The sequence below is a fragment of the Tupaia chinensis genome, unplaced genomic scaffold (assembly GCF_000334495.1).
Source record: "Tupaia chinensis unplaced genomic scaffold, TupChi_1.0 Scaffold000341_1, whole genome shotgun sequence".
NCBI classification, from domain to species: Eukaryota; Metazoa; Chordata; class Mammalia; order Scandentia; family Tupaiidae; genus Tupaia; species Tupaia belangeri.
In genome coordinates, this window is record NW_006159835.1 from 2,866,823 (window position 1) to 2,888,463 (window position 21,641).

General features: G+C 40.3%; 1 protein-coding gene and 1 pseudogene across 3 annotated transcripts in view; both read right to left on the reverse strand.

The window, feature by feature from the left end:
- Positions 1–21,641, reverse strand: part of COMMD1 (copper metabolism domain containing 1) — a 250,610-nt gene that overhangs the window by 130,234 nt on the left and 98,735 nt on the right. The gene's annotated exons all lie outside the window — the stretch shown is intronic.
- On the reverse strand, positions 15,950–18,356 carry LOC102480272 (cyclin-dependent kinase 1 pseudogene; annotated as a pseudogene).

A 21,641-nucleotide genomic window follows, 5' to 3' on the forward strand; every position in this document is an offset into this window, starting at 1 on the left:
ATAAGTCCTACAAAAAAAAAAAAAAAAAAAAAAAAAAAAAAAGCTCTGAGAAATTCCTAAATTAATGCTAGTTTTAACTAACCACACTGTAAGTACACTCTCTTGGCAATGTGATTAGTCAAGGCTTTCAAAGCAAAAATTAAATGATCTCTAAAGGGCTATTTATTTCTGATCAATAAACACATTTAAAATTTGAAACCAAAAGAAAAGGCTACTGGACAGTTTGGCACATTGTCAGGTTCATCGTCAGGCAGAGCTCTCATCAGACTGCCTGGCTGTTGGCAAGAAGCTGGATGGAGAAGGCTGGTTTCTTAACAGTCTCCAAGTAGGTACAAAATCCCCAGAATTGACTGCCACCCATGTTCCCCATGTAGAGACATGTCTCCAGCAGCTCAGGTTCCAACCTCAAAACCGTTTTAAGTTTCTTCTGCAACAAAGGATTCTGGGGCCACCAGTCCGGTTGGTACTCTTAGTAAAACTCCTAGAGCTTATAACTAGCAAAAAAGAGGTAGTGACTTTCATCATGACCTGTGCTACTAAGATACCGCATTAAATGAACTGTGCTTTTAGAGAAAAACATACTAGAGCACAGAGTTGAAAAAGGCCATATACACATTGCTAGAGAACTTAATGTTATTATAAGGCAATGAGGGAGTCAATAATGAACTCTGGTGAGGTGAATAATATGATCATAGCAGATTTTAAGAAATACTAATATGGTAGCAATATTTAGGATGGCTCAAAGTGGGGAGACAGACTAGAAGTAGGGAGCCCAACTTAAGCAAATGCAGAGAGTTGAGAGTTTAGTAGGACTGTGGGAGAGTGAGGAGACTGGTCTGGGCCTCCCAGGGCCTAGGAAACCACCAACAACTGCTGTCACTCTCTTGCAAGCATGTGTCTTTGTCTTCCGTACACACAAATGCCCACACACGTGTGTGGACTTCCCATAGTCTCTGCTCTGTTTATCAATCCTGTTCTCCGCTCCCAGAAAACTTCTGAAGTATACAGATAGATGCCTAATAATTACTACCCTAGCCCGAGCTCTAGGCAACCTCTCAGTTACGGTGGTCATCAGCATGGCAGCTTCTCTGTATTAGTACGCTGGAAATCTCACAAATCTGTCTCACTCAAAAACTGTTATTTCCACCTGATCAAACCATGTTACAAATGTCTGTTTAGCCTATGGACAGGCCATCCTTGTTTGGAATTTCCTCTGTTGCAATTAGCCAGGATCGCTAGTAGGGTTGAAAAGCTGGCATGGGCCACTGTTCATAGAGCAAGGATGCACAGAAAGAAGGTTTTCCTAGGTCAGATGGCACAGTAGAGCAGGCGATGAAAAATACTTTTGGCTATCGCTCAGGAAAAGTAAATAAAGCCACCCTACATGGAGTACAAAAAATGTTAAATGTCAAGAAGTGATGGTCACTTAATATTAGCAAATACATAGATTAACTGGTCAAGTGGATCATTTGACTAAAAATGGGGTAAATATGCACTCTTTGATCCAAGCAAACTGCCATACAGACTTAATTTCACACAAGTAAAATGGAAGATTTCATGGGTCTTTTAATTATAATTCTCTAATGTTGAAAAGTGTTTTTTTTTTTTGTAAAGAACTTTTAAATTATTTAGCATGAATAATACATTTATTTCAATAATTTATACTGGGGCCAGCAGGTTAAGGGTGCTGGACTCCCACATGGTTGACCACGGTTTGAGTCCCAGACCTGGCGGCTTGCTTTCTCACTTTCTCTCTTTCTCTCACTCTGGTCAAATTAAAATAAGCAGATAAAGTTAAATAAAATAATTTTTAAGATAATTTATATTAATCTTATTTATATATCACTATGTAATACGGAACCCAAACAAAATCAGTATAGACAAGGAAGGGGATAGCTGAGCAAAAATTTTCAAAAGAAATTTTCTTTTCTTTTCTTTTCTTTTTAGGTTTTTGTCATAGGCATGTATGCTTGCCAGAGAGAGACAGAAAGAAGGAAAGTGAAAAATCACCTATCCAGGATAGCCACACCGCAATCCCTTCTCCTCCAGTATCTCCTCAGGGTTTGGGGCATGCACACATAGCTGCCTAGCATGATTTTCAAGCAGTCGGGTTTGGAAACTTGAACTGTGGTTGGCCATGTGGGATTCCGGCACATTATCCATCACTCCACCCACTGACCCCGAGAATTTTCAACAGAAATTTAAACTCATAGGGGCTGCATGGTGATGCAGCAGTAAAACACAAAACTTTGCAAGGCTGACAACATGGGCAAGCCCTGGGTTTGCCACCAGAAACCTCCTTGAGAATGCCATTGATGCCATTAACTGAAACAGGAAATGAGGGAAGAAGATACTGCAAGTGCCTGCAATACATTTACACAGCACTGCTTACCATGCAGTTAAGAAACGTGGACCTGAGTCAGTAACATATTGCACTGCAGTGCTGGAAGACACACGGCTGACTGCAGGTTTAGATCTCTGGGTCAGCTTGAAAACACGCTGGGCATATACTTGGTGCCAAAGACCCTGATGAGCCAGAGGACCATGGAAAGGGGATCACAGCATGACAAGATACTGTTGATGGTGCTTTTCTCTCTCCTTCTCTCTCCCACATGTGTATGGAAGTATGTGTTCTCAACCATGAATAAAAAAAGGAAAAAAAAAAAAAGAAATGTGGATCCGATTGAGAAATAGGGAGACATAAAGACACAGATTTGGAAGTAGCTCAATGGAAACAGAATGAAGACAGTGGGGAGAGTAGAGGGTAGTTGTGATTTTCTTTCTTTTAGAATTATTTATTTAGCTTTGTTGGAACCAGCAAGTGGTGCAGTGGTTAAAGTGCTGGACTTCCAGGGACCAACAGTTAGTGTAATGGCTATGTTGGTGGACTCCCATGTAGTCAACTGCGGTTCACGTCCTGGACCCGGTGGCTTAAAACTCACTCCAAGTGCGTGTGCATGCATGCCCAAGATCCCGAGAGGAGAATGGAGAAGGGACTGCGGTGTGGCCATCCCCCCTGGGGGGTGATTTCTCGCTTTCTGCCTCTCCGTCTCTGTCTGTCTGTCTGGCGAGCGCATGTGCCCTATAGCAAAAACCTCTCAAAAAAAGGGGGGGGGGGACTTCTACACAGCCAACAACAGTCTGAGTCAAGGCCTGCTTTCTCACTTTCCCTTTCTCTCTCTCTGTCTCTGTCTCTCTCTGGTCAAATTTAAAGAAAAAAATGTAGGGACCAGCAGTTAGTGTAATGGCTATGTCACTGAACTCCCATGTAGTCGACTGTGGTTCAAGTCCTGGACCTGGTGGCTTAAACTCACGCCGGGTGCATGTGCGTGTGTGTCCAAGATCTCAAGAGGAGAATGGAGAAGGGATTGCGGTGAGGCCTTCCCCCTGGGGGGTTGATTTCTCACTTTCTATCTCTCTGTCTCTCTCTGTCTTTCTGGCGAGCGCACGTGCCCTATAGCAAAAACCTCCCCCAAAATATGTATATATACATATATATTTATAATAAAATAATTACTTATTTAACTTTGTTTATTATTACTATCATTTTTACTTTGCTATGGGCATGTGCAATCACCAGAGAGAGAGAAAGTGAGAAAGCAAGCTGCCAGGTTCAGGACTCGAAACGCAGCTAGCCATGTGGGAGTCCAGTACTCCAATCACCACACCACCTACTGGCCCCAATAGCTATGATTTTCAAATGAAAGCACAGAGAAAAGAAAAGAAAGCTGAAGACAGACGTATATTTACAGATGCTTCTTGACTTCCTGTGGGGTTATGTCATGATAAACCCTTTGTGAGTGGAAAACATCATTGGATCAAAAGTACATTTAACACACTTAAACTCCTGACATCATGGCCTAGCTTAGTCTGTCTTAAACATGCTCACAACAATCGCATGAGCCCATCTTTGGGCAGAATCAACACAAAGCCTGTCTTATAATGAAGCGTTGAATGACTCATGTAATTTATTGAATACTATACTGAAAGTGAAAAACAAAATGGTTGGAGGGTACCTGAAACATAGTTTCTACTGAATGCTATCACTTCCACCTCATCACAAACTAAAAAAAAACTGTAAGTCAAACCACTAAGTCGGTGATCTAACGAATAAAACAAGTGGTTAAGTACTAAGGAAGACCATCAATGAAGGAGACAGAAGGACAAGAAAGTGAAACAGAAAGAGCAGTATCAAAGACGTTAAGGGAGTGCGGAGCAGTCAAAAAGGGTCTTCCAAAAGTTCATGGAAAATATGTATTATAAACGAACTAGGTGGGGATTTCTATATTTTTTGCACCAAAATAAACTTATACTTTAATTCCATTTTTCACAAACTTTTTTTTTTTTTTTTTGGAGAGCTTTTTGCTATAGGGTGCGTGTACTCTCCAAAAAGACAGATGCGCTCACCAGAAAGACAGAGACAGACAGAGAGATAGAAAATGAGAAATCACCCCCCCAGGGGGGATGGCCACGCTGCAATCCTTCTCCTCCATTCTCCTCTTGGGATCTTGGGCATATATGCACACGCACCTGCGTGAGTTTAAGCCACCAGGCCTGGGACTCAAACCACGGTCAGCTACATGGGAGTTCAGCAACATTGCCATTACGCTAACTGCTGGTCCCATTTTCCGCAATTTTTTAAAAGTCCCCTCAGATGACAGCAGAAATGAGAAGATGCTGCTGAATATGACCATTAAAAAGTTATTGATTTTTTTCTTTATTTAAATAATTATTTATTTGTTATTATTATTTATTTTTAAAATTTTGACTAGAGAGACAAAGGGAGAAAGAAAGGGAAAGTGAGAAAGCAAGCTGCCAAGTCCAGGATTCAAACCATGGTCAGCCATGTGGAAGTTCAGCGCCCCAATCACCACGCTACCTGCCGGCCCCTGGTGGTTTTCCTCAGAACACTTTAAGAAAATAGTGGGATGAAGAAGATCATCATCTCCAAGAGTCAGAAATAAACGGAAAGTTGGGCCCAGCAGATGACGTAATGGTTATGTCTCTGGACTCCAACGTAGTCAACTGCAGTTTGAGTCCCAGATCAGGTGGCTTTAAAAAAAAATCACACCAGGTGTGTGTGTGTGCATGTGCATGCCCAAGATCTTGAGAGGAGAAAGGAGGAGAAGGAACTGTGGTGTGGCCATTTCCCTGGGAGGTGACTTCTCACTTTCTATCTGTCTCTGTCTTTCTAGCCAGCATACACACCCTATAGCAAAAATCTCTAAAGAAAAAGAGTAAATGAGAAGTGAAAAAGTAGAAACAGTGAGTAGAGTTTGCTTTTTAATAAATTTTGTGAGTTAAAAAAGTCTCCAATTTCTTATTATAAACATTGATCTTAACTCCTTGCTAAGAATATCATGGGAGCATCAAAAGACTTTTTAAATAAAATTTACCATGCTTTTTATTGAATTTATAATCAGCAATCAGTAGGATAATTTGGAAATTAGGTACACTGTCTAGTTCTGAGGAACATTAAAAAACAAAGTATTAACCACAATGAAGAAATTGAGGTGATAATAAATGATAATGTCCCCACTGTTCTTTATAAAGTCTTAAATATTTTTGATTAGAGAGACCATCATCATTAAGTATTTATTAAGCACCCACTAGAAATGTCTAGTTGAGCATCAAATGCACTAACTTGGGGCTGGCAGGGGGCATAGTGGTTAAAGCACTGGATTCCCACATGGCTGACCTTAGTTTGAGTCCTAGACCTGGTGGCTTGCTTTCTCACTTTCCCTGTATCTCTCTGGTCAAATTAAAAAAATAAAAATGATAGAGCTGGCAGGTGGTGTGGTGGTTAAGGGCGTTGTACTCCCATATGGCTGACCACAGTTTGAATCTCAGGCTTGGTGGCTTGCTTTTTCAGTTTCCTTCTCTCTCTGTTCCTCTCTGGTCAAATTAAAATAAATCAACAAAGTTAAATAAATAACTTTTTTTTTGAGAGAGAGATTTTTTTTTTTTTTTCTATAGGGCGCGTGCGCTCGCCAGACAGACAGAGAGAGACATAGAGACAGAAAGCGAGAAATCACTCCGGATGGCCACGCCGCAATTCCTTTTCCTCCATTCTCCTCTCTGGATCTTGGACACATGCGCACATGTGCCCAGCGTGAGTTTAAGCCACCAGGTCTGGGACTCTAACCACGGTCCACTACATGGGAGTTCAGAGACATAGCCATTATACTAACGGCTGGTCCCAATAGATAAGTCTTTAAAAAAATTTTTTTTAATTTTTTTTGGCTACATATACCACTTTAACATAATAGCTTAACCATTGATTCCTGGGAATCTAAAATTATTTTGAAACAACACATACATAGACATACAAGTACAGAACATATTTATACATATAACTTACCAAGAAAATTAGAATTACTTAATTTGACAATGCTTTCCATTTGTATCCAACATATAAACAACAATCCTGATTGGTTTAACATCTCCCTTTTGGATGTTTCAGGGGCCCTCTGTAAATATCCAAGAGTTATTTTGAGGTCAAAATTCCTCTGTTAGCACTAAAACTAAAGCCAGAAAAAGCTAGTCATGAATTAATTTCCCTGTTAGATATCCACTATGTAAAATGCAACACATGACACATAAATAACTAGCTGTTTCATTAAAACAACCATATTATGATAAACATGATGTTGCTTGATTAATTAAAACCTAGACAAAATATATGTTGGAAATTGTGAAGACTTTCACTTATTAATCTTTTTCTTTCATTACATTTGAAGCCAGCTCTTTCACTAAAGTTATATGAACTTGGAAAGCATTTAAACTAATTTGTATGAGTGCTCTTTTTATAAACCAAACTTAGTACAATTCTTTAAGGCTTTTTTCCCCACACAGACACACAACATGTAGTACATAACCTGACATTTTACATATATGGATTCACACACATATCAGGATTACAAGAGCCAATTTCTCTGGGGTTACTTTGACATTAATGCTCTTTAGAGTAACCCCCTTTCTTGGAATTTTTAATTACACACTCGAGGACGGTGGGTTTCTTAGTACAATTCTTTAAGGCTTTTTTCCCCACACAGACACACAACATGTAGTACATAACCTGACATTTTACATATATGGATTCACACACATATCAGGATTACAAGAGCCAATTTCTCTGGGGTTACTTTGACATTAATGCTCTTTAGAGTAACCCCCTTTCTTGGAATTTTTAATTACACACTCGAGGACGGTGGGTTTTAACTTTTTGTTGCCTATACCGTTAGAGTTTTCAGCACAGTCCAGCACAGTGGGCTTGGATGACTTGGATTGAGGTTTTCCTATGGTATTTCAAATATTTTTGACCTCTCTAGTTATTAAAAGCTTGCACTTCCCAGAAGGCTTGGGAGATCACTGGTTGGAGGAAGTGATAGATGAGGAAACTCTGGAGGGATGGTGGCTCCTGGGGGTGGGCCTTAGCCCAGAGGCTCAGAAACTGTGCAGCCTCCTGGGGGCACTGCTGAATAGGCCAGGCAGCACAAGTGATAAATTTGTTCAAGTTCTGTAGGAGGGCCTTGGCCAAGGGTCTGCAATCCTAAGGACTACAGTGGTATCCCTGAGGTTCATCCTCTCCGTATTTCAACAGTGGATACCACAGAAACGCAGTTAAACAGACTTAATCATACTCTGTAGCAAGAAGCCATGGAGCAACAAACACATTCGCTCCTCACAAACACATTTATTCAGAGGTTATACATTCCCTCCCCACACTAGCCATACACCAGATGAGCCCTAACTGCCAGTCTTGCCACCAAAGGAGAGTGTACAGATCTTCTCTTCTACTCAATCTGAGTAGGTCTGACTAGGGCTCTACAGATCCCCAAGGGCTTACCAGATTACCAGAGCTGGACACGGACTAGTCAATTACCAGATGGGCCCTAACTGCTGGTCTTGCTACTGAAGGAGAGCGTACTGGTATCTTTTCCACGCAAATCGAATGGGTCTGACTAGAGCTCTAAAGATCCCAGGGGGCTTATCAGAGTGCCAGAGTTGACCAAGGTTGATGCATCAGGTTTCAGGAGTTGGTCCTTCTCTCCAGTTGGAGTCTGATGATCCAGGAACGCTTGGCCTCGGGGCAGGCACCCCAGCTGAGGGATCACATCAAATGAGACGGGGCGCATCTATCTCCCCACACCATAGTGCCTGTCCCGGGGAGAAATGCCTGGGATCAGTGGCTCAAAGGGCCAGTCTGATTCCATTTCCCTGCCAATGCACCAAAATGTTGCATAAAACCAGATGCTGAGGAATGGAAAGCAACACTTGGAGAGATTAAGAGAACTGTTTATTACGCCAATGGGCATGGAGGAGTTAACACTCAAAATCTCCGGACAAAAATGTAAAAAATTATGAATTAAGCAAAAAATAATTATTTTTAAAAATAAATAAAATAAAATGCTCTAACTAGAACAAATTAAAATTTCATTTCATGTTTTTATCATTTGGCTAGAAAAAATTTCAAACTATCAGGTGGTCAGAAAACTCATGACGTAATTTTCTATCCTTTTCTAAGCAAAAATGCATCATGATTTTTCCAACAGCCTAATATATTATAACAATCTACACAATTCTGAAAGGACAAACTGTAGACTTAGAGTGGTCTGGAAAGATTAAGAAGCAATTTTTAAAGTTCATCCCTATCTTTGCTTTTAACTCTATGCGAAGCAGATTTCTAGCTTCCTAAAGACCACAAACTACTTCTGTTTATTAGGGTAATAGTATTTGCTTGCCCTCTTTAGATTGCCATTTGAAAATTATGAGATAATGTTCATGAAGTACTTTGAACTGCACAGATGAAAGGCCTCAATTATCGATGATCAGTGGAAATTATTCTGATGCCATTTTTCCTACTCAGGTTTCCCTAAACACTCTGCTTGGAAAAGACTACCAAAAAAAAAAAAAAAATCTAAGTCTTGGCTTGTCTAATCTAGATGTAGGCCAGTTAAAACAAGTATTGAGCCTACACAGAACATTTAAAAGAATACTAGTAAGATAAGATATGTTATAAAAATAATGATGCCCATGTAGAGAACAGAAAATCATTTAGAAAAAGCAAATGATAGTGGCATATTTTCATCTAGCTACCAAAAAGGTCAAAATGAGTTGAGAAGTCAGAAAACTGAATATTTAATAATGAATTATGAAGCCACTGTATAACCCTTCTTCTCTAACTTATGTCAATGGAAGTTGTGTTTAGAGCTGACTCTATGAGAAAAACAAAACAACAAAACAAAAACAACCTAGAAATCAAAGTTTTAAAATTTGCTTTATTTGGGCCAGCTCTGTGGCCCAGTGGTTAAGTATGCTGGATCCCACGTGGCTGATTGTATGGTTCCTGTGTTTGTCTCTGGTGAGTACACACACTCTCTGGTGTTAAACATTTGTTTTATTTAGTTAGGAGAGAATAGATATTTAAATCTTTTTTTTTGAAAGGTTGATATTTAAATCTTTTTAAAGATATTCCTTAAAATTTTTTTTGCTTGTTTTTTTGGTTGGTTTGTTTGTTTTTGCCATAGGGAGCATGTGTCACCAGAGACAGAGAGAGAGAAAGTGAGAAATCATCCCCAAGGGGGATGGCCATACCACAATCCCTTCTCCTCCATTCTCCTTTCAGGATTTTGGGCACACATACACAAATGTCCAGTAAGATTTTCAAGCTTCCAGGTGTGGGACTTAAGCTGTAGGTCACCTTGTGGGAGTCCAGCGCCTTAACCATCACTCCACCTGCTAGCCCTGATTTTTTTTTTTAAACCAGAATTTCAGTAGCCAAGCAGACTGAGTAATCTGAATGCAATGTGTTCCTTAATGTGCAGTCAGTAAAGGGAAATGGCTCTATAAAAATTAAAAATAATCTCTTAGTCTCCAGGACCTAAGAATACCTTGTGTCATTCCCTGTTTTAGTCAAACCTTTTTCAGATACTGCGTTCTTTAAAAGCCTGGGTATCATCCACAAATCTCTATACTCTTAAATCTTCTATCCTACCCCACCCTTAAGCAAAACCCCATTAAAATTTTTTTGCCAAAATACTAAATCTGAATCTAATCAAATCTCTTAGAGGAAACAAAGGAACAAAAAGAATACGTTAAATGACACGTTGAGTAAGTAGTAAGACAAATCCAAAAAGTGAGACATTCTATAAGGACACTGGCTTAGACACTTAAAAACAAACATAAAACAAACAGAGGGAAAGGAAAGGAAAGGAAAGGAAAGGAAAGGAAAGGAAAGGAAAGGAAAGGAAAGGGAAGGAAAGGAAAGGGAAAGGGAAAGGGAAAGGGAAAGGGAAAGGGAAAAAAAGGGAAAGGGAAAGGAAAGGAAAGGTGTTAGGGAAGCCAGACAGTGATGCAGCACTAACGGGACGTTCTTTGGGGTTGACCCACATGGGAAGGTTCTGGGTTTGCATCTGGAGGCCTTCCTGAACACACTGGATGTGTGCATGCTTAGGATTCAGGGCTGACTCAAGTTGTGGGTGATTCACGCACAAGGACCCTATTTGGGTTGCCTTTCTCTCTCTCTCTCTCTCTCTCTCTCTCTCTCGCTTGTGGAAGGACAGGCTGGGAGAGGCACACACAGATAGAGAAACAAATAAATAAATGGTGGTAATCAGTAGAACTGTTCTAGATCAGAAATTGGTGGCAAACTTCAGCCCATGGGCTTTTGCTTGCTCCCATCCTCTTTATTAAAATTTTACTAGAATAAAGTCAGATTCATTCACAGTCATACAGTCTATCTTTCAGGTTACAATGGCAGAGCTGAGCAGTTGTGACAGAGATAGTGTAGCACACAAAGCCTAAAATATTTAGTATCTCAATCTTTACAGAAAAAAATTTGATGACCCCTACTTTGGATGAACAGATTAAAGGGAAACGGAAACAATGTGATAAAAGAGCATTTTATTTGATCCTGATTGATATATTGGCAAAGAATATATATACATGCTGAACTGGAAAAACTCTATATTCCATTCTTCAGCATCACAGAAAAATAAAAAATTTTTTAAAAATTCAGTATCACAAGTCAAAAATTTATACAAGCTTTTGGATTGTGGCCACTTTCAGGGGTCCTAGATCTAATTCCTACCCTCCCATCCAGTGATAAATTCTGTTAAATTAATGGATACAGGGTTAACTCTGAGGCTCAACAATATATGTACAAATATTTAAATGACACTTCTCTAGCTACCAGAAAAGGGCAGTTAGATCCTTGGTTCATTCTATATACCAATAAATTCCTAACGAACTATAGTTTTAATGTTAATGTCAAAAAAACAAACAGAAAAATCTAAAACAGGAGAATATATTAAGGGGATATTTAACAAAAATCGGGAAACCTAAAATAAAAGCAGAAAATTTGACATATTTGGAGACCAGCAGTTAGCGTAGGCTATGTTGCTGGACTCCCATGTAGTCGACCACGGTTCAAGTCCCATGCCTGGTGGCTTAAACTCACGCTGGGCACGTGTGCGTGCATGCCCAAGATCCCAAGGAGAATGGAGAAGAGACTGCGGTGTGGCCCCCCCTTCGGAGGGGGATTTCTTGCTTTCTGTCTCTCTGTCTCACTCTGTCTTTCTGGCAAGAGCATGCGCCCTGTAGCTAAAGCCTCTTGGAAAAAAAAATTGACATATTTGAATATGTAAAAATTAAAAATCTTTCTGAAGAAACAAATCATTAATAAAGTCTAAAAAAGAATCAATAAACTGCCATACATAATAGATATAAAATTCCTATAATACAAAAAGCTTCCATAAATTGATAAGGAAATCATAAATAATCTAGTACAAAAAAATAGCACCGATGTGTGAGGCAATTAGTAAGAGGAAATCTAGAGCGCTTCAACCTCCCAGTGAGAAACAAACTGCACAGTAAACAACAATACGATGTTGTTTCTGAAAAATCCAGATTCACACACACTATTCAGAGGACAGTTAAAGACGCAGGCAAAGGAGCAATCTTATGTGTTCTGCTGGCAGCAGTATGAACCATTACAGCAGCCTTCTAAAAAGTGATTCAGCAATAACTATTTAAAATATATAAACACTGGGACCAGCAGATAGTGTAATGGTTACGTTGCTGGACTTCCAAGTAGTCGACCACGGTTCGAGTCCTGGACCTGGTGGCTTAAAACTCACGCCAGACACACATGCGTGTGTGCCCAAGATCTCGAGAGGAGAATGGAGGAGAAGTGATAGTGAAGTGGCCATCCACCCAGGGGTGATTTCTTGCTTTCTGTCTCTCTGTCTCTCCCTATTTCTCTGGCAAGTGCATTCACCCTGTAAAAAAAAAAAAAAAAAAAAAAACTTTTAAAAAAAAAAAAAAAAAAAAAAAAAACTCTTAAAAGATAAAAATAAAATATACACACTATTAATAGCTATTTAAAAGTGCATACTTTGTAATGGAAATCCTATTTCTGAGACAAAAACACTAGTATATCAGGATATATTTACATACATTTACAAGGAGCTTCTTTCATTCATTCATTTATTGCTAAATTGTGTATAGTGGCAAAACACCAATGAAAACAACAAAACAGAAACATACTTAAACAAAAATAATGAGCTTGGGGCTGGCAGGTGGCATGGTAGTTAAAGATGCTGGATTCCCACATGGCTGATTGCTGTTCAAGTCCCAGATCTGGAGGCTTGCTTTCTTGTTTTCCCTTTTTCTCTCTTTGGTCAAACTTAAAAATAATAATAATAATAATGAATTAAATTAAATAAATAAATCTTTTTTAAAAAATTAGCTCATTGCCTGATCTTTTGTGTTGGAGCGACTGTCCATGATTTTTCTGGTGGTAAAACAACTTGCTGAGTAATATGTATAATCTAATCTAATTTTTTAAAAAAGGTTTTTGCCATATGGTGCATGTGCTTACCAGAAACAGTGAGAAGGAAAATGAGAAATTGCCTTCCATGGGAGATGGCCATACTGCAATTCCTTCCCCTCCATTTTTCTCCTAGGATTCTGGGCATGCACACATATGCACCCAGTGTGATTTTTCAAGCCACCAGCTCTAGGACTCAAATTGTGATCTGCCATGTGGGAGTCCCATGCCTCAACCAACACACAAATTGCTGGCCTCAGTATAAACCAATTTACAAAAATTGCTAGAGGAGGGCCGGCAGGTAGTGTGGTAGTTAAGGGTGCTTGCTTGGACTCCCACAAGGCCGACTGCAGTTCAAGTTCCAGACCTAGCACCCACCACCTCTCTCTCCCTCCCTCCCTCTCTCCCTCTCTCTCTCTCTCTCTCTGGTCAAATGAAAATAAATAAATAAATAACATTTAATTTAATAATTATTTTTTAAAAATTGGTAGAGGGCATGTGTGCTCACTAGAAGGGAGAGGGAAAAGGAGAAAGCATCCCTCAATGGGGCATGGTCATGCCACAATCCCTTCTCTTCCATTTCTCCATCCTGTTGGGATCTTGAGCAAATATGCACATGTCCAGCATGTTTTTCAAGCTACTAGGGCTGGGATTCAAACTGTGCTCAGTCATATGGGACCCTGCTCCCTTAACCACTAGTCTACGTGGCTGGCCCATATAACCCAATTTCTGCAAAAACATCCAACCATCCTCCAAAACCCCATAAGCCAGGTTATATTTGTATTTGCAATAAAAATGATGTGAAAGAAACTACCATTAGTAGAATTAAGGAATATCTTATTAAAATTTTGTGTATTTTTATAGTTTTCACTAGGTTTTTTTTTTTTTTCTTTCTTTTTTTGGAGAGGTTTTTGCTATAGGGCACGTGCGCTTGCCAGACAGACAGAGAGAGACATAGAGACAGAAAGCGAGAAATCACCCCCCGGGGAATGGTCACGCTGCAATCTCTTCTCCTCCATTCTCCTCTCGGGATCTTGGGCACACACGCACACGCGCCCGGCATGAGTTTTAAGCCACCGGGTCTGGGATGCGAACCGCGGTTGACTATGTGGGAGTCCAGCGACATAGCCGGTACGCTAACTGCTGGTTCCCTAGTTTTCACTAGTTTTATGAGTGGGTATTCTTTTGTAATTTTTAAAAAGGAGATTGACAAATAAAACTTGAGATAGTTTTATCCATTTTGTGACTATTTAATGAGAATCAAGGGCCTGGCAGTAGTGCTATGGTTACAAAACTGAATCCACATGGTAAAAGGTCCTGCATTTGTGTGTCTCCCTGAATATGCCAGGTATATAGATGGGCTTAGGATCGAGGCCAGCTGAAAATGAAAGTAGATTGAGGTATAAGGACCATGCCAGGGGTGCCTGTTTCTGTCTCTCTCCCTGTTTGTTTCTTTCATAAAATATATAAATAAACTTTTTAAGAAGTCAAGTCTTCAGAGAGAACTGGGATTGTAAACCCGTGTTTCCCTCTTGGAAATCAATCTTTTGAAGCAACTTTCACTGATTTCTCCCTTGACCACAACATAACCCAAATGTGTATCTCAGATACCAATGAACAATACTGAGTATATAGATTATCTATTCACTCAAATCATACTTACTTTTAGTCAACCCTAGTGGGTACTAGGCACAGAGCAGTGAATAGGCAGGCACAGTGCTAAACTTCATCCTGGCCTTCTAGCATTTTGGTATTTGAGTTTGGGACTCAAACCATTGGTGTTGGCCATGTGGGATCCAGTGCCTTAACCACCATGTCACCTGTTGGCTCCACAGGGGGTATTTTTACTTTCCATTACTCACATCTCAAAGTAAAATGGAGGGACTGATTTAGTTGAGCCTAAAATCATCTATTTCAAACTCACTATTTGCTCCTTTTATAATAGTAACTCTTAGATACATACTTAACAAAATAAAATATGTAATTTTATTACAAATTGAAGTAGTAGTCTTTCTATGGTAAACCAAACTAAGTATGTACTACTGGCTAGCATTTAAATAAGATACTAAACTTACCTGTAAAAAATATTCATTTTTGTTTGTTTGTTTTGTTTTGTTTTTTGTTTTTGTTTTTTTTAGTTTGCTATTGGGCATGTGTGCTTGCGGGGTTGGAGGGAGTGAGAAAGCACCTTTCCAGGGTTGATGGCCATGCCACAATCTCTTTTTCTCCATTCTCCTCTTGAGAGAGAACACACATGCACCTGTTCTGTCCTACAAGCCACTGGGTCCAGGATTTGAACTGCACAGTTGGCAATGTGGGGTCCAGTTGTTATAAACACCATGCCACTGACCGGACCATAACTATTTTTTTTATTGTAGATTTATAGTTTTATTATAGTAACAAACATGTTACAGTGATATCTACAAACATATACAGAATTATGTTTAAATTCATATAGAACAATATTTACATTTTTAAGTTACACTTTTGAAGTTAAGAGGATGAAGTACAGCATTAGTTTTACAACAAAGAAAAGAATAATATACATGACAGAAAGAGTTAACAGTAAAAGTGCAGTTCTCTGTTCATGATACATGTGGAAACTTCTTGTCAGAAAGCTACATCTTCTTAATCTGATGGTCCAAATCATTAAAATAAGGATGGTCCAGGGCCATCTTGCCAGCAATTCATTTGGCAGGATCATAGACTAACTTTTTAAGAGCAGATTCAAGCCATTTCATCCAAGTTTTTTACATGGGATGCTAGACTTCCTGGCTTCCATTTAGGAAATATATTCTTATCGTCCTATAAAGATTCCACGTCTAAAAAAAAAAAAAAAGATTCCACATCTAGCCACACTTCGTTATTGGGGGTGCCTATAGCTCTGAAAATTTTGAAGAGTTGTTCAATTTCTTTTTTTTTTTTGGGAGAGGTTTTTTGATATAGGGCGTGTGCGCTCGCCAGACAGACAGAGAGAGACATAGAGACAGAAAGCGAGAAATCACCCCCCGGGGGGATGGTCACGCCACAATCCCTTCTCCTCCATTCTCCTCTCAGGATCTTGGGCATGCACGCACATGCGCCCGGCGTGAGTTTTAAGCCACCGGGTCCGGGATGCGAACCGCAGTCGACTACGTGGGAGTCCAGCGACATAGCCATTATGCTAACTGCTGGTTCCCAAGAATTGTTCAATTTCTGAATCCCCATAGAAAAGTGGTTTCTTGGTGGCTAATTCTGTAAATATGGCCCCAATATTCCAAATGTCAATCGGAGTTGAGTAACAGGCTGACCCCAGCCATGCCCTGGAGATCTGTACCGGAGCGTCACCACCTCATGGATGTATACTCTAATTGGTATTCCAAAAGCTCTGGCAAGGCCAAAATCAGCCAGTGTAATTGTTCCTTTGCCATTGATTAATAGGCTTTGAGGTCTTAAGTCTCTATGAAGAACTCTTCTAGAGTGACAAAACACAATCCCTTGTAGGATTTGGTACAAATAATTCTTAACAAGTGAGGAGTCCATGAACTGACCAGGAAGTATAGAACCCAAGTATTTCTTGAGATCCATGGAAAGAAATTCAAAGATGAGATACAACCTGGAATCCTGCATGAGCACATCTTGAAGACTGACTATATTTGGATGATGAAGTTCTTTTAATAGAGAGCTTCCCAAATCACAGTACTAGGAACCCCTTCCTCTTCACTTTCTAGTCTTATTTTCTTCATAGCTACCACTTGACCTGTAGTTTTGTGTCTGCCCTAATACACAACTCCATAGGTACCTTCTCCAATTTCCTCTATTTTTGTATAGTCTTCTATAATTAGTCAACAGGTATGGTAGTAGATCCTGGCTTATTATTCTGCAGTGGCCGTGGCAGCAGTTACCATGTGGGTGGTGCCCTTCACTCCCATAACTATTATTTTTAACAAATAATTTCAAGACCAGAAGATGGCACAGTGATAATACAACTGTGCCCATATACAAAGGTCTGGGGTTTACACCACTTGATTCAAAAGCCAGCTGAGGCTAGGAGTGGATAAAGGCATGAAGATCTCGTTGGAGGTCCCTGTCTATGTCTCTTTCTATTATGGAAGAGATAAGTAAACAAACTTCAAAAAAATAATAAATGAGGGCCAGCAAGTGGCATGGAAATTAAGGTGCTAGATCCCACATAGCTGACTATGTGGTTCAAGTCTTAAAAATATGCCAGATGCAAGTGTGTGCAGGGATTGCAGCATGACCATCCTTCTTGGGGGGGTGATCTATCATTCCCCCACCTCTGCCTGTCTGTCTCTCTGGAGAATGTCCACACCCTACAGCAAAAATACTAAAAAATGAAAAATTATTTTTATTCTACAAATATAAAAATGACTTGAACCAGAAGACGGTGTAATAGTCACATTGCTGGACTCCCACATGGCCGACATCTGTTCAAGTCCCAGACCCAGCAGCTTAAAACTCATGCCAGGTGCATGTGCATGCGTGCCCAAAATATGAAGAAGAGAGTGGAGGAAAAGGAACTGCAGCATGGCCATATCCCCTGGGGGGGTGATTTCTTGCTTTCTGTCTCTGTCTCTCTGGTGAGCATACATGCACTACAGCAAAAATATCTAAATAAATAAATAAATAATGGTCTTTACTTTTCCTCACTCAGTAAATAGACAATCTATAATTTACTGGCTTTAGATCTAATCTTCCTTACTTTCTACCTGGCTAATTGTGAACCAACACATCACTATGACAATAAATTCTCTTATTTATTCATTCAGATTACTTTCAGATTAATAATTTAGGCTCTCACAAATTAATATCTTAAAAAATAGCTTAGTTATTTCACAACTTCACTGAATAATCTTCTGTACTACCTTTTCAATCAAGTCTACTTTTTAAAAAATAATTATTTTATTTAACTTTATTATTTATTTTTAATTTGACCAGAGAGAGACAGAGTGAGAGAGCAAGAGAGAGAGGGAAAGTGAGACAGCAAGTCCCCAGGTCTGGGACTCGAACTCTGGTCGGCTATGTGGGAGTCCAGCGCCCTTAACCACCATGCCATCTGCCAGCCCCAAGTCTAACCAACTTCTTAATTAATTTTTGAGAAAACTTTTTTATTTTTAGGGCTCATGTGCTTGCCAGAGGGAGAGACAGAAAGTGAGAAATCACCCCTCGGGAGATGGCCACACCGCAATTTCTTCTCTTCCATTTTTCTCTTGGGATTTTGGGCATACATGCACCTATATCCAGCATGAATTTCAAGCCACCAGGTCCGGGATTCGAACAGCAGTTGGCCATGTGGTAGTCTAGCACCTTAACTACTATACCAGCTTCTGGACCTCCAACTTAATTTAAAACACCTAGCTCAGCTATCTGACTCTGACAAATTACCTCAATCTAAATTCTTTCAAATACCCTTGATATAGTCAGGAACTATTCAATACTTGCTTTACTTACTGTATGTGCCTGCTTTCTGGTTTATGTCTTGTGTTCTTGCTACTCTTTCAACCTGAAGCAACTTATCTCCCATTCCTGTTGTTCAGGAAATGCCGCCCCAAAATATGACACTTGGGTGTGTTTCGACCACTTTGAACTGAGCACACTTGGGGAACAGTGGATGTAGGCACAGACTTTAGCTGCCTAAAGAGGATCTTCCACTTCATGAATCCCCTCCCTGGGATCTTATCACACAGATAAGATTAACTTGGATCAGAGAGAAGACTGGAGGCTGATACCATGCCCAGAGAGCTTATTACTTACTCTTGAAAGCTGCTCCTAGACTACTTTCACTACCTGAGAGACTTTTCATTTGTTATAAGACAACCTTTGCCATACATTTCCTCTCTTCACCCTCCCATAATTTATGCTGCTACCACCCTCCAGAAGCTCCAAACTCCAATCCCTTTCTGTAACTCGGGATGCTATATAAGCTTTAATCATCTAACCCTTCTGTTTGAGTCTTATTTCCTGGGACTCCTGTGCATATGTGATAATTAAACATGGCTGTCCTTCTATTATCTGTCTTGGTCAATTTATCTATAGCTCAGTCAAGAACCCATTTTTCATTCTCCTATACCTTACAGGAGGAACACAGGCACAGGGATTTTTTTGTTTGTTCTGTTTTTTAAAAGAGAAAGTTCACATTAATGTGAACTGACATGTAATTCAAACTTTCAAAGCTCTTTGCTGTTTCAATGCCACAGTGTACACATGTTCACTAGACAAGGAAGGAAGGAGAGAAAAGAGAGGGTGAAAAAGAGAGAAGGGGGAGAGACAGAAAGAAAACACCCCCGCCCTCCCAAAACAGGTGGTGGTGACATTACAATCTCCTCTCTTTCATCAAGGGATTTTTGGGCACACACACACATATGCCTGGCATGTTTTCAAGGTGCAGGAGCTGGGGCTTGAACCACAGCCAACTATGTAGGCTCCAACTCCCAGGGCACAGCATTAATCACTGTGCTACAGGGCCAGCCTTCAAGTTTTTAAAAATACATGTGTACCAAATAAAACACCTACCAGTTAAAACCTGTAAGGTACCAATTTGCAATCAATGGGTTAATGGTTCAGAGGGAAGAGAAAAGCAGCAAACATAGATCCCTTGAGAGAAGCTTCAAGAGACCATGCTTAGTTGTGATTGTATCACTGGGTTCTCAGTTCTCCCTGTGCTGAGAAAATGATAACAGACGAAACAGAGAAGACAAACAGATAATGCTGTTCAGAGACGATGTCAAACACAGAAAGTAAAGAACTTGATTACTGTTTAGACCTCTGGGTTCAGAGTGTGGTACAATACAAAATTTGACAGGTGCTTGTCCCAAGTTCTGGCAGACGCATTTAACTCTTGGAATATCCTGAGTGATAAAGGGTCTTTGTTATTTATGGTGGGCCCTGATAATCTATGCTAAAGAGGTAGTTCACTGTAGGCCCCTAGAACAGTTATGCTAATAAGGAAACTGAGGAGGAGGGCAGCCCTTCCTCTCCAGTACTACCCCTGTAATGTCCCTCTACCAGCCCAACCAACCCTCTGCTGGAGCTTCTACTCGTAATACTACCTCAACTTCAACTATTTTCTCAAGTCAAATAAAGTGCCTGGCCTTATTCAATGGGAGCGTCTCTTCCTGTCATATAATTTCATATCAGATAGTTAACTTATTTTGGCCATCTCACTGAAAATTTTCAAAACTCTCATATTTGCTTCTGTCCTTGCTCTAGAGTCCTAGAACACACAGTTAATGTCATGTTAAAATTTCATGTTGGTGGGGCCTACAGGTGGCGTGGTGCTTAAGGGTGCTGGACTCCCACATGGCCTACTGCGGTTCGACCTGGCGGCTGCATTCTCACTTTTCTCCTCTCTCTCACTCTGTCCCTCTCTGGTCAAATTAAAATAAATAAATAAATAAATAAATAAATAAATAAATAAATAAATAAATAAATAAAATAATTCTTTAAAATTTGATGTTGGGCGCCAGCAGGTAGCGAAGTTAAGGTGGCTGGATCCCACAAGGCCAACTGTGTTGCTTGAGAAACATGCCAGACATATGTGTTTGTGTGTGTGTGTGTGTGTGTGTCTGTCTGTGTGTGTACCCAAAATCCCAAGAGGAGAATGGAGGAGGGATGGCCGTGTGGTCATCTCTTCTGGGGGGTGTTTACTCACTTCCCTTTCCCTCCGTCTGTCTATACCTGGCAAGCACATGAACCCTATAGCAAAAACTATGAAGACAAACAAACAAAAAACTGATGTTGCGCCATCTCTGTAGCCTCGCAGTTAAAGGAGCTGGGGCTTTTTCTTCCTAGTAACCAGTTTCTTTCTTTCTTTCTTTCTTTCTAAAAGATCTGAGTCAAGTCATTAAAAGTCTAATCTGGGGACCAGCAGTTAGCGTAATGGCTATGTCGCTGGACTCCCACGTAGTCGACCGCAGTTCGCATCCCAGACCGGTGGTTTAAAACTCATGCTGGGCACTTGTGCGTACATGCCCAAGATCCCGAGAGGAAAATGGAGGGGAAGGGACTGCGGTGTGACCATCCCCCCTGGGGGGTGATTTCTCGCTTTCTATCTCTCTCTCTCTGTCTGGCGAGCACACACGCCCTATAGCAAAAACCTCTCAAAAAAAAAAAAAAAGTCTAATCTGTGGGTCAGCAGGTGGCATAATGGATAAGGCACAGGACTCCTATATGGCCAACTGCAGTTCAAGTCCCAGATCCAGCAGCACGAAAATCACACCGGTGCATATGTGTGTATGCCCAAAATCCAGAGAGGAGGTTGGAGGAAGAGGGATTGTGGCACGTCATCCCTCCAGGGTGTGTGTGTGTGTGTGTGTGTGTGTGTGTGTGTGATTTCTCACTTTCCTTCTATCTCTCTCTATTTCTTTCCAGCAAGCACAAACACCATATGGGAAAAAAAAAAAAAAAAAGTCTAATCTGGAGCTGGCCCTAAAACCTAGCAGTTACTAAAGCCAGATCCTATATGGCTGACCATATTTTGAATCTCAGACCTTTCAGCTTGAAAAATATGTCAGTTGTGTGTGCATGCATACCCAAAATCCAGATGGGAAGAAAGAATGGAGAAAAAAGATTTATGGGGTGATCATACCCATTCGTTTTCCCTCTTTCTCACTCTGGTTAGTGCATGTGTCCTCTGGCAGTAAAAATAATTAAATTTTAAGTCAACACCAGAAAAAGTATGAGTAGAGACAAAATGTAACATATGTGCCTTCTGGCTGTCAAGTGGCCTGGTGGTTAGGGCCGTTGGTTCCCACATGCCAATCGTGCAGTTCAGTCCTGGACATGGTGGCTTCAAAAGCACCCTGGATGC